General features: G+C 37.4%; 1 long non-coding RNA gene across 5 annotated transcripts in view; it reads right to left on the bottom strand.

Moving 5' to 3' along the window:
* The window catches only part of LOC148213539 (uncharacterized), a 226,883-nt gene that overhangs the window by 14,348 nt on the left and 199,086 nt on the right, over positions 1 to 13,449 (bottom strand). For all 5 annotated transcript variants that reach the window (XR_015794379.1, XR_015794377.1, XR_015794378.1 and 2 more), the window contains one exon: positions 3,836 to 3,953. This is a non-coding gene — a long non-coding RNA (uncharacterized LOC148213539). The remainder of the gene's footprint in view (positions 1 to 3,835; positions 3,954 to 13,449) is intronic.

The raw sequence follows: 13,449 nt of genomic DNA, 5'->3' as shown, positions 1-13,449 counted from the left end.
TTGTGTGACTTTTTTTTTCCTAAGTGTTAATCTGTTACATCCAAATGTGAAGAATGTGTTTGATGGATTTGCATATTTTCTCTGCATATATACAGAGAAGTCCGTATCTGAAAAGAAGACGATTAAGGGGCGTAGCAGGACACGACATCCTATCACCCAGAAATGCTGTCTACTCAGCTATTCTAGACTTGACAAGGAAGTATTTGCGTCCTTTTTTCCATCTTCAAATGCTGGGTGGGTTGGCCTTTATAGTTAGGAAATTCTGGTGATACATGTTTTAGTTATCAGTGCTTTGAATAGAAACTTGCTTTTTTGAAAGCACAAGGAAAAATAGAGCTGTTTGTATTTATGTATGTCTATTTCAAGCAATGATAACCTTACCAGCTAGGGGAACAACATATCCTCCTTTTCAGGCAATCTCTGTTGCCTTTACAGTCAGCTTATTGCCCTTTAGAGTTTTTTGATCTACAGCCTTACAATTTCCTGCCACTAGGTTATTCTGGGATGGTCATTAAAATTCTTTCAGAAAGGAGGACAAGTCACCCTACAAAACCAGACAAAAGAAAGGAGTGAAGAAGAGGGATTTTTTAAACAAATAAATGCACTGCCAAATTAAAAGAAAAATGAGGACAATAAAGAATAATGTTAGGTGTGTATTATCCAAGCCGATATAGATATCTTCTTCAGATAAATGCACATACTTTGCTCTCACACATTTACACAACAGTCACTGTTACCTCCCCCCCCCCCCCATGCATATGAAATTCTTGCCTTTTTTACTAGCAGTATCAGCTATCCTAGCCGTATATTTTGTGAATTTGCACTGGCAGCCATGAAGAGAAAGGAGAAAGACTTGGAAGCTTGCCACAAGATTCAACCATGTGCAGTGTCTCACCCATTTCTTTTCTGCCTAACCCCTATCCAGACCCCTTGGAGGTCATCAGGTCAATCTATATTTCCATATAACCTTATTGCCTCCAAATTTCAAACCAAAAGACATTGGGAGAGTAGGATCCCCATATTTGGCCTGCAAAATCTGAATGACCACTAGAGGGTAGCAAAGAGACATAAAAAGTGAATTTGCTTTCCTCTAGTTTGGTTTGGTTTGGAGTCCAGATAGGATGGCTCTACAGGAGAAGAGACAAAAGCAAAGCAGACAAATAAGGCAAACCAAAGGTGATATCACCAGTGGGTGGAAGCCAACTTTTAAAAAAAATACGAATCTACCAGAGATAATTCTAAACATCTGGCTGTTGTAGCAAGGGGTTATGTACTCTGAAAAGCATGCCCCTGGTTCATTTAAAAGGTCATCAGCTTAACTTGGCTTTTAAATACACTGGTATGTATCTGTGCTGGTTGCCAATGTAATTCTGGGTACAAATTGTGTCTTACTGTTTCTGAAGCCCCAAATAACTTGGGCTGAGAATACCTTAGAAAACACTTTCTCCTATAAGATTTGCACCGCCTACTTAAATCATCTAGGGAGACCCACCTCTGCTGTCACCTGTTTCATCTGGCTATCACTTGGGGTGGGGCTTTCTCCATGGTGGGATCAATTCCCCAGTGGGATAGGGGGACTGCCATCCATACAAGTCTTTAGTAGTTTTTTCTAAATGCATATTTTTCAACTGGTCTTTTTGGCAATGTCTATTTGTGCCTTTGAAAAAAAAACAAAAAAACTTCTTTTTATGATGCTGGATTTTTGTACCCTACCCAGAGTCTGGTATTGTATGGTTTAGAAATCAATTGATCAATCAATCAATCATGTGTGTATATGAATGTGTTTGTGTAGGTATAAGAAAGATCTTGGAGATTAAACAAGCAATTCACCACAATGACCACAGTGTTTATTATATGTATTCAAATTACAGTAGTTATTTCTAAATGTGTAATTATTCATGAACATTACAAATCTGTGAATTTTTTTTCTTTCCCTTAATATATTTCCACTTTTTTTTTTTCTTTTTTTGCCACTATTTCGTCTCATAAAGCTTATACAGCGTCCATCACAAGCTTGGAAAGTTTATAGCCCTGACCCCAAGTTAAATAGCCTTCTGTTCTTCATTGCCACATAGCAATTTAATCTGCAGGTGTTAGTAGATTATTATGCCATGCGAAGTGTCACTGCTTTTCCCAAGCCCAGCTGCTCCTGAAGGCATTTTTTTTCTTGTTCAGTTAACAATCCTAGGTAACAAAATCTTAATATAATATTCCAGCCAGTCCTTAGCCATTATGTCTATCTGATATAAAAATATCTCATTCTGCTTTTGAAGGAGATGTATGATTAGACTTTGGCAGTGTTCTGTCCTCCACTTCAGGAATTAAAGAGATGGTATTTTCAAAGTCCTTTTTTATAGTAGAGAAAAAGCAGCATTGGTATGAAAGCCTTCATTATAATATGTAAAAATAGTCTTTATTACATATGGAGTCCAAAGGTTAGAAAAACAGGCTGCTGTGTCTTCCATGCTATTAGTTGGGTTTCTTTTTAGTCTGGGTTCTCATCTGTAAAATGGGAATAATGGCAGCCTATTCCATAGAATATTGGGGTTTCATATCTGAACTCAAAGTGCTTTGCCAGTTTAAAATGATAAAAATGGGGATTTTGCCTTTTCATACCATTATAAAACAAGAGGCCACTGTAGTAAAATCTGGTACTTTTTTTTTTTAAAAGAACATTTTCTTTATAATGATTTTCTCTACTGAGAAAAATAGGGAAGAATCTGAGCACAATGCAACTTATGAATACCCCTTGATAACAATATAAGTGTTTTTACATGTTGACGGAAAACACAATTTTTCCATTTTGCAATTCTTGGACTACTAAAGGAATCCACCTTATTATGGACCATAGTTAATAAGGTATGAGAGTTCTATGAAAGACAATTCATCCTGCACATATGTACTAGTATGGAAGTCCAGTATAAAATGGAAACGTTGGGCTAATCAGATTCAATTTTTGCCCAAGAATGTTTAGCTACGTTGGCAGCCATTTTGATTTCCAGGATATTAGTACAGCATTGGGGTTTTGATAGTTTCTATTAAGTATAATAAATAGTTAATGAAATGTTATACTCTAAATAGAAGGCAGATAGAACAAGTTAACATGTTTAATGTCTGATCTGCATTTTAAAAAATAAGGGAGTTTATTGCATTTAAAAGTTAAGGCTGGCTGGTTTAGCCTTACAGAGCAAGAATGAATATCTCAGTAGTGTTTTAGAATCACAACACATTTTTCATTGCAAATAAAATTAGGTAGCTAGCCTTTATGGTTTCAGAGAAAACCTTAGAAATGTGTCTAGCTGAAGCATCTATGAGTCACAGAAAGACAGTGTAAAAGCCAGAACACAGCAAATGGATTTCTCCCTATCTTTTTTTCACTCTAGAAGAAAACAGAATAGGCTGGAACAAATATTTTAAAGAAAATAATGGGATATGGTAGGCACAGAATATTGTAATGAGATCCATACATTAATAAAATTGGATTAACCTTTTCCAGCCAAATCTATTATGGAAAAAAATGGACCTGGTTCTATGCCATTGATATCAATTAGTCATATGCTGTTAAGGTCTATGTGGGAATGATGCAATGAGTCATAAAACTTTCAAACAACCCATAATCTGTTACTCATGCTGGGCAATTAATGGGAATGTGAAAAATAGAAGGCCAATTTAGTGGCTGCATTTGAAGCAGAAAAAGGAGGCAGGGGAAGATTAAGAAATGAACACACCATCTTTCCAAAAGGCTAGTCCCTAACAGACAAAATACATACTGAAAATAACTTCCTCCTAAGATGCTTGCTACAAAGAAACCAAGGAGTGTTCATGAACATCCTACCTTTCATTGCATATCCTGTCTCCAGTGGTCTGCAGCCTCTTGGGATTCCTATTCTTCTGTTCAATCCCAAGGGTAGACATCATTATGGAACTTCTCAGGGGGCTTCTCAGACTGGGATCTGTGAAGAGGGAGGAAGGAGTGTAACAGAAAACAAGATTACTTCCAGAAGTCAATAAGCTTAGAAACACCACCCAGAAATGTTCAAAAGAAATGCTTAAGTTCCCTGATGATTAAAAAGAAAACAGAAATCTATTTCTCAGGAGGACCACAGATTTCGGCATACCATCTCCTCTTTACCCCGACTGTATTTGGATTCATCCTTCTCCAATATATTGCTGGTACTGTATTTCTTGAAGTGTGGGTTTGATTTCTATAGATTTCCCAGGGAAACAAACAAAAAAAGTTGACAAATACAAAGAGTCATAATTACAGAAAGCTACTGTGCAAAACTCAGTTTGTATCCTCTTTTGAATGAGACTATCTAGAGACTGCTTAATCAGCTGCTGAATGGGATATTCAATTAATGAAATGGTCCAATTTAAATTAAGTTACTTATTAATTTTTTAGAAAGCTAGTGCTATAGATATTATTTTCTGTGCCCTTTCCTTGCAGTACAGTCAACTGAACCTACAGTATTCTTAATAAATCTCATTATTAAACTGATTAATATTGATACAGTCAATATGAAGCTTATGGTTAGTTACACTAACTACACCAACTATAGGCACCTGAAAACATTACTATAGTTGCTATGCAATACTAACTCCAGGCAGCTGAAAATATTGCTTTAATTAAGTTACTTAAGAAGAAACAAATTACATTTATTATTTTTTGTGGATAATAAACTTCTAGCTTTTAGACTGCATTGTGGAGCACTTTTTCACACCAGATAATAAACATCCACAGAGAAGGAAAGAGGGGGTTAAGATAGCATTCACACAACAAATTTAACCAGGTCAGTTACAAACCTAATGGCTGCATTTATACAACATGCTAAACTTAGTTATTTTAACTTTGGTTACATTTTGTGTGCATGTGTGTGCAGTTGGTCATGTTGTGTGAATTCATCCTGTTTATGATTAGTTTATGTTTCAGTATATTTTGCAATCTCATAAAATTGGCAAATTCAGTAATCTGTTCAAGTGCATTCTGTGAAAACACAGCTGTAGCAAGAATGGGTAAAGGAGGTGATGGTATTTTGTAGAATAACCTGTCTCTGCTAAAGAAATGTGTAATATCACTCCATTTGCCCTTGGTCTTCCACCACTTTCTATGCTTATGTACCCAAGTAGTACTTCACCTCCTCTCCTTCAAACTGAGTTCAACACCTGAAAAGGTACCATTTTATGCAAAATACAAAATAAGCTTTTTATCGCTTTCTTCCAGAATATTTTTTCACTTCCCAGTCTCCCAACATGCAAGTTTTCTATATGCAGTGGTTGTTAACTAACTTCATAGTCAGGTTCAGATAATATGTTTAATATATGTGCTCTGCTCTGCTCCTAGATAATGGGCTAAGTGCCAGATCACTAGAGGAAAGCAAATGGTTTTCTATCTTCAAAAATAGGAAATAGGAGGAGCCCAGGAATTGAAAACCAGTCATTCTGATATTGATACCTGGTAAAACTCTAGCATAGATTGATCATGAATGATTGGTATATGAGAACTCCAAAAACAATGCAATGGTCATCATAAGCCAGCATGGATTTCTCAAAGAGAAGTATTGCCAGACTAATCTCATTTCATTTTTTTTATCAGACAACTTTACTAATAGATTGTGGGAATGCCGTAGATGTAATATATCTTGGTTTTGGCAAAGCATTGTCAAAATACTAGTCATGTGGATATTTTCAAAGCATTTGTCAAAATACTAGTCATGAGAAACATGTAATTTTCAGCCTTAAAAAACTTCACTTTTATAGTAACCATGTAACTAAGGTTATGTGGAAAAACATCATCATCATCATCATCATCATCATCATCATCATCATCATCATTATTATTATTATTATTATTATTATTATTATTATTATTATTATTTTCAATCTCTGCCTGGCCTGAAAAAAAGCCAGCCTTCCAATAACAAGAGAAAAGTTTAAAAATGGAGCATAGCTCGGAGGTGAAGCATAATTGTTGCATGCAGGGCTTCTCATGTTCAAACTCTGACATCTCTGATAAGGATAGAAATGAGATATAAACACCTGCTAGCAAATTATTTTTAAACATGTCCTTTTAAATGTATGGTACTGACAAAGTGTTTGGTGTTGTTTGTGGGAAAGGTGTGTAAAAGAATTAGTATTTGAAAGTTGCACAAGAAATGATATTTGGAAAAAATTGTATCTTTTAGATCCAGTTTATAATAAAGTAAGCTATTTAGGGGGGAAAAATAAAACTGTGCATCAAGGAATAAGTTATGGGTGGCTATCTATGTATTGATGGTCCTTTTTGAAGGTTACATTCAAAATCCACATAAGAGCAGATTCTGCATTTTTAAAAAATGAAAAACTGATTCACTTTAAAAAAAAGGTTGCATGGAAAGCCATGTAAATATAAGTGACAATAATAAGGACTGCATTACACTGTTCCCTAGTTAAATCAAGACTGAGATTATACATTCCTAGAGAAGAGGATCCAGCATCCATAACTGGAGAATCCTCTCTACCTGGAAACATCTAGAGATTCTTCCAGTTGGAGTAGAGGAACATTTCCCAACTGATGGATCTAGATGTGTTTGGGCAGTAGTTCTCCAATTTCTAGTCTCCACAGCCCAAAGCTAAGAAGACGTGAAGCTGGAAAATCTTCAGTAGAAATACCTGGCTAGATAAATGAGTACTTTGAGCTAGAATAAAGCAGCTTCTTATTTTGAAAATATTTTAGTATGAAATGAAGATTTGCTTCTCAAGAAATGATATTTTAAACTGCATCGGATGCCCTCCCTATCTGAATGCCAAGCTCATATATCCAGGAAATTACTATTTATGCCATATACTTTTCAGTATAATTTCTGCTTTGTTCTCAGATCTGCTTATGAGAATTAATTGAAGGTTAGAGCAAAGCCTCACTTCCCCGCTATACGTTTTCTCCTGGTAAATCAAAACTAATTAAGAATGGACCAACTTTATTTAAAAGACCATCTTAGTATTACCATGCATAACAGTGAATTGCTGTCTGTTTTAAAACTTCCTCCAGATATAAGACAGAAAAGCTGAAGGGTAGAAAATGTCATGTCTGTTGGGGAGGGGAAATAGTACCATGCTGAGAAACTTTAACAAATAGTTGTTACAGATGGGACCCTGGGTCAGCCGGCGGAAAAAAGCAGAAAAGACCTTTTGTGAACAGATTCACCCAGAAATGAAATTAAGATGAAAAAGTGGCTTAGGAAATTCCCAATCAGGTACAAGGAGATGAAGTACCAAAAGAGCCACCGAGAAACATCAAGGAAGTAATGTTTAATAGAGATGGGGCGGTTCAATAGGTGGGAAGGGCGATCTACATTTGTGGATATTCTCTTCTCATGCTTTTCTATAGGGGTTTCTCCTGTGAAAGAGTGGCTTCACAGCCAAACAGAGAAGCTATGACTATAAAGCAAATTTTGAAAGCACTTTGGAGTAGGGGTGGGGGGGTGGGGAGAGATCCTGGGACCAAAGATCATGCACTGGGGCCACGATCAACCACTTCCGTATTGTTGCCTTGGTGGAAGCATCCATGCAGATCCAATGGGTAGTTCCCTTAGGGGAGAGGGAAATCTGTAAACATGGAGGCTAGGAAATCCAGTCTCACAAAATGTAGGGGGTTACATTTGTGCAACATGCTAAACTACATCCAAAATGGGGTTAGCCAGTTTGTGAGTCAAGGAGTTTTAGAAATATACTTCTGGCATTGTTTGTAAAATGATGTCTAAACCAAGCCATTGCATTAAGTAATAAAGCTGATTGGCTTGGAGATAGCATGCTGAATTAACACAGCCATTGTGTTTATTGTGTTGCATGAAGCCAGCCAGGGAGTTTCCAGGTATAAAAGGAAGGAGAAGCAGAATCATCTAACAGCCATTCCCCAACACACAAAAAGGCATGCCTGCGCATTGCTAGGTATGAATTCAATGGAAGTGAGACATAAGATGGAAATACATTTATAGATATGAACCTCTTTGATGTAAATAGAAATCCTAGTCACATTTCTTGCATCTACAGAAGTTTGAATACCTGTCTGTAGTCTTTGGATCCCATCAAAGAAGTCACTGACATGGCTGTGATGGTGATGGAGATCATGGCCATCAGCAAAAGCCATAGATTTGTGTTATGATTCCACTGTCTCTTAACTAGACATATTGTGTGTATGTGCGTCTGTGTCTATAGGCTGTAGAAGTCTAGATGAACACTAGCATAGCCAGGCAACTCTTTCTGCAGTGAAGTCTCCTGGCATATAAAGCTCCAGCAAAAGTCATTAACAGTCCAAGATCGTAAATCGACAGAGACATTTAAAGTCAAAAGCAAAGCCATAGTCTCTGTCCAGTTCAAATTCAGTTAATGAACATTTCTTATCAGCAGCTGAGCTACAGAGCACCAGGCAGAAAGCATTTATCAGGTCTAGATGAAAATTTGGGTTTTCACAGAAGGCAACATATTTTGGTGTTAAAACCTAAATCACACACATTTGGGCTGCTGTAAAAATTGGTCCGGTGTCCAACAGACTTCAGATAGAAATTTAAATAGAGGAAGCAATGATTTTTGAAACCAGCCTACTCAGGAGCAACAAACTACTTCTGTGTAGACCATATCATGAAATGGACCTCATCATACAACTTTCTCACAAGTTGTAGCTGAATCTGGTTCAGTATCCAAGTCTTACCTCTGGTGTGAATTGGATTTTGCCAAATACATACCTCCTGTAAATTCTAGGTGAAGTACAAGCCATTCTTAAGAGGAGTAATTGGTAACAATACAATCATGCAAGCTTTTTTAAGTAATGACTTGTAGTGAGAAGGTTGTCTAGGAAAATCAAATTTCCTGATTAAGCATTCACTCAGGATAGGTACAGGCAAGTATTTACTTCCCCTCCATTTAAATACTGAAAAAAAAGTGTGTGTATTTTTCCACAGCCTACAATCCTCCAGAAGTGTTGGACTTCCAGGCCCATAATTCTCAGTCAGAATGACATTTAGGAACTAGGGGAGTTATAGCCCAATTTATGCAGAGGGCATCAGGTTGGAGAATCTACCTGTTATACAGAAGGGCATATATTTCTCTATTATTATTTGCTTCCATAGTTTCTACAGACAAACTCAGACTTTATCAGCCTGCACATCTCTAATTATACTGCATATGCTAGCAGTCAAAAAAAAAAATCAAACCAAAAAAAAACAAAGAAGGAAAATAATCTAAATAATGGATTCAGAAAACAATCTGGTACCGCCATTAATTGGAAAACATGCCCTGTTTCACTGTCATCAATAAGTGTGGCTATTCGTCTTGAGGTTTGTACGCTAAGCGTTTAAAAGGGCTTTCAGAACATTAGGGACATCACTGAATGTAAATGTTGTCCTGTATATTTCTAAGGTGATAATTTATGAGGCTTTCTGTGCCAGTGAATATGCCCTGAAGGGCACGTTAATCCCCAGAGAGTTGATTCATACTTCAAAGGTGAATAAACTAGGTCTCCTTCCAGGGGTACTTTGCGGGGATCTTTCCAATAAGACCTTGAAAACTAATAGTTTCTCTATGCCATGAAAAGGATAAAGAATGTACGAGAGCGAGTCCTCAAATTTAAAGCAGTCTTTTTAAAACATTCTCCCTTGAAAATAGGGTATTGGTATAATAGATCAAGTGTTGGATGAAGGCCAGGACCCAAGGCCATCCTTACCATTCAGTGTAATGATCATCCACTTCAGATGACAAATTGGAATGGGTGGCAAATTGGGGCAAGCTTATCCTTGCTACTCTTGTGATCTGTGGCCTGGACCAGCTGCTTCATTTCATCACAGCAGTGCCTTGCAAGGCGGCTGTGGTATTTGCTGGCTAATAGTCTTGCTAGCTGGAAGTTCTGGAAGTTTCAGTGCAACTACCAAGATGTTAAGAGGAGGTCAGGTTGAGAAAAGAGTCCAGAGCCTTAATCCACAAATCCACCTCCTTCCTCCTTTTCAATATGTTTCACCCTAACAAATGCTTGTGGGAACAAAACTACATCCCAGAGAAATTAAACAAACACACAACAATTGTACAAATGTAGACTTTTGTCCCACAGTTAAGGGTAAAAGTCAAGCTCTTCTTAAGCAGCTGTAACAATAGTCTGTTTCCTGAACATTCCTTTATATAGCCAGCTCATTTGGCGAATATTCAGATTTCCAAAACTTTTACATCATTTATTTAAGTGAAAGGGTTCAGCAGTAAAGAGTAAAAGAAATACTGGGTAAGAAACGAGAGGCTGTAGTAAGAATGAGTCTAACTCCAACCTCCGTCAGTATAAGAGAGACTGCTGAAGTATTTAATTCCATCAGATGTTCTACAATTAGATAAATAAAATACTGAAAGCTGCATTTATTGTAGAATAAACCTCTCCCTAATATACAGACCATGCACACAAATTCCCCAATAGAGATTAACAACAAATATTTCCTTTTTAAAATCCAGCTACCATTAATATGTGACTTGTAGAGTGCAGGTACCTTTAAACATGTACATTCTTTGATAAATGTGAAGACTTCCCTCAACAAACATCTATGTTTTTTTTCAAATTTTCATGCAGCAAAGACTGGCAATAGCAGAATTTGTGAATTGTTATTTGTGCAGAAATGCTTGGTAGACTGTGCCATTTGTTCATAAATAAATCACTGTTGATTTCCTTTTATATCCTAACTTCTTAACTATATACACAGATACCTAATTAAAGTTTACGGATTATATTCACAATAGAAGACTTGCATATGATGAACTGAAGAAAATACATATAAGAAACAGGATCTTGTTCAGTCAGAAGATTTATGACTTATGGAGTCCTTGGGGTTCTCTGGGCTTGGTTGTTTTCTTGCAGATGTTTCGTTACCCAACTAGGTAATATTTTCAGCACTGAAGATGTTATCTAGCCAGGTAATGAAATGTCTGTAAGAAAACAACCAAGCTCAGAGAACCCCAGAGACTCCCCAATTCAACCCTGAGCTACATATATTCTCTTCCATTGGTACTTATGACTTAGTCATACCACCTTTTCTGGTCTGTTTGCATAGGACTAGCAGATTTCAACATATGTCTACTAACAGCTATGATTTTATTTTCCCAGCATGTTCCAGTTGTGGAGTGTTTTCTGGCAGGATTGAAAAAGGATGTATTATTTTATTATCTTTATTATGTTATTATTTATTACCATATGCCTACCAACACATGAAGCTGCAAAGTAGAGATGTAGCTTAGCTGATGTACTGCACATCGAATGAAATGTATACTTTTCTTTGTGCTTTAATTCTCCACCTACCCAGTATGCTTTTCAGGAAACCATGAGTTCTAGTCTTGCCTTAAGCATGAAGACAGTTGGGTGATTCTGGGCCAGTCATGGTCTCTCAGCCTTATGAACAAGGTAGTGGCAAACTAAGTTGTTGTTGCTGTTGTTTAAACTTTTATACCACCCAACTTAACAACTCTGGGCAGCTCCCAACAATAAAAGAAATTACAATAAAACATAAAGAAATAAAGAAAAAAAGATGGCAAGTGTGATGAAGTGAGGGTCTCCCTCTCCCTCACTGAAGACCTGGGTAAAGAGCCAGGTCTTCACAGCTCCTCTAAACAACAGCAAAATGAAGACCACCTGGATCCTGGGGGGACCTTGTTCCAGAGGGCAGATGCTGCTACAGAGAAGGCACGCTTCCAGAGTCCTGAGAGATGACACTGTTTAATCGAAGGAACCCGGAGGGCACCAACCCTGGAGGATTGAATCAGCTGGGCAGATGTTATGGGAGACAGGTGGTCCCTCAGGTAACCAGACCCTGTGCCATGTAAGGCTTTATAGGTAACAACCAGGACCTTGAATGGCACCTGGAGGCAACCTGGCAACCTGTACAGCTTGCACATCAGAGGTGTTACATAAGCATACGAACGCATGCCTATTACTGCTCGCGCCATCACATTCTAGACCAATTGAGGCTTCCGGGTGGTCTTCAAGGGTAGGCCCATAAATGTTACTTCCAAAAACGTTACCAAGAAAACTGTATGGACTTGTCTGTCTAGTTGCCTGGAGTCAAAACTGGCTCAAAGGCACACATTTGCATTAAAACTGGAGATGAAGCAATGATTACCAGTGTGGAGACAGTATTATCCAAGAAATACATCTAGACAAATAGCAAGAGCTATCTGTCTACCAGTTTAATGAAACTATCATTCTAACCTTAACTATAAAAATTATTTCACATCCATTGCTTGGAATGATTTATTTTTCTCTTGACTTTCCATATTTGTTCTATGCTTGCTGGTAGCTATAGCACCCTTTATATCATGAATTCCCATTATGAGCTATTGAGAAGTCACAGACATATGTTTTGCAAAAAGCACACATTTTTCCTTGGATGGCATAGTGTAATAAGATGTTGAAAATAAAAATCTCTATTCTATTTCAGAAAAACCTTGGGATAGACCAATAAGCAGTTTTGGAAAGGAAAATGCTGATTTGATTCAGAAAAGCCCTAGATGGAACCAACAGAGTTTGTAAAAAAGGGTCCTTGACTTTATTTGTCAACTTTGTCAACCAACTACCACCCACATGTAGAGTGCACCAAGCCTTCTGACATCCCATGGCTGGCAAAAATATCAGCTCTTTATACCTCTCCCACTCTTTCTTCCCAATGACTCAGTCATTTGAGAGTGCAGATAGGGAGTGATCACTCTTCTTGGCACATCAATGCTATGCACCAAGCCTGCCCAACAGCTGGGTGGCAGCTGTTTCTTTTCTAGCAATGGAACTTTCTTCTCCCCCAGTGAGATTTCTTAGGTGTGGTTTTCTAGCAGGATGACTGCCCCTGCCAAAAATGGTGACCGTGTCCACATAGAATTTATAGAAGAAGAAGATGGCTAAAAGCTGGGAAGTAACTCAATATAATTTCCTTGTTAATCTGAATTAGCCACTTGCTAGAACTCTGTTAATATATAATTATTTTAACCAGGAGTATGCAAAATGCTTCAAAGTTTAAAAGTTTTGAACTCAAAACAGCTGTTACGAGTGACTTGCTCTTCAAACAAAATATGCGTTTCTTGAGTTTTGGTTCAACTAGGAAACAGAACATGTTGTTTCTAGCAGAAGCGTTTAGAATGTTACATACAACTTTAGGTGATGTCAGTGGAAGGCCTCTTGAGGTTGTGGTGTTATCTTCTGAATTTCCCCCTTGGCTCCCACAACCAATATAGAAGGACCAGTAATATGCCAGTTGTTATTGGTTTAGACTGGGTAAGTGTCCTGAGGGTTGGCATTTTGGAGCCAAGCAGCAGGCATTTTAAGGAACAAATAATACAGAAGAGAACCATTCAGTATCCAACGATTCACTCACCATGTTAGTTTTCCATGTATACAATTTAGATTAAGAAGAGGATTAATTTTAAACATTTTTGAAAGAAGCCCCATTTGTGTTAATGGACTGA

Source organism: Python bivittatus, unplaced genomic scaffold, assembly GCF_059951505.1.
Source record: "Python bivittatus isolate LINGU-HERP-01145 unplaced genomic scaffold, Pbiv_v1 ctg000980_np1212, whole genome shotgun sequence".
In the NCBI taxonomy this organism is placed as follows: Eukaryota; Metazoa; Chordata; class Lepidosauria; order Squamata; family Pythonidae; genus Python; species Python bivittatus.
Note: the sequence above shows the minus strand (reverse complement) of the source record. Positions and strands in the feature narration are given on the sequence as shown.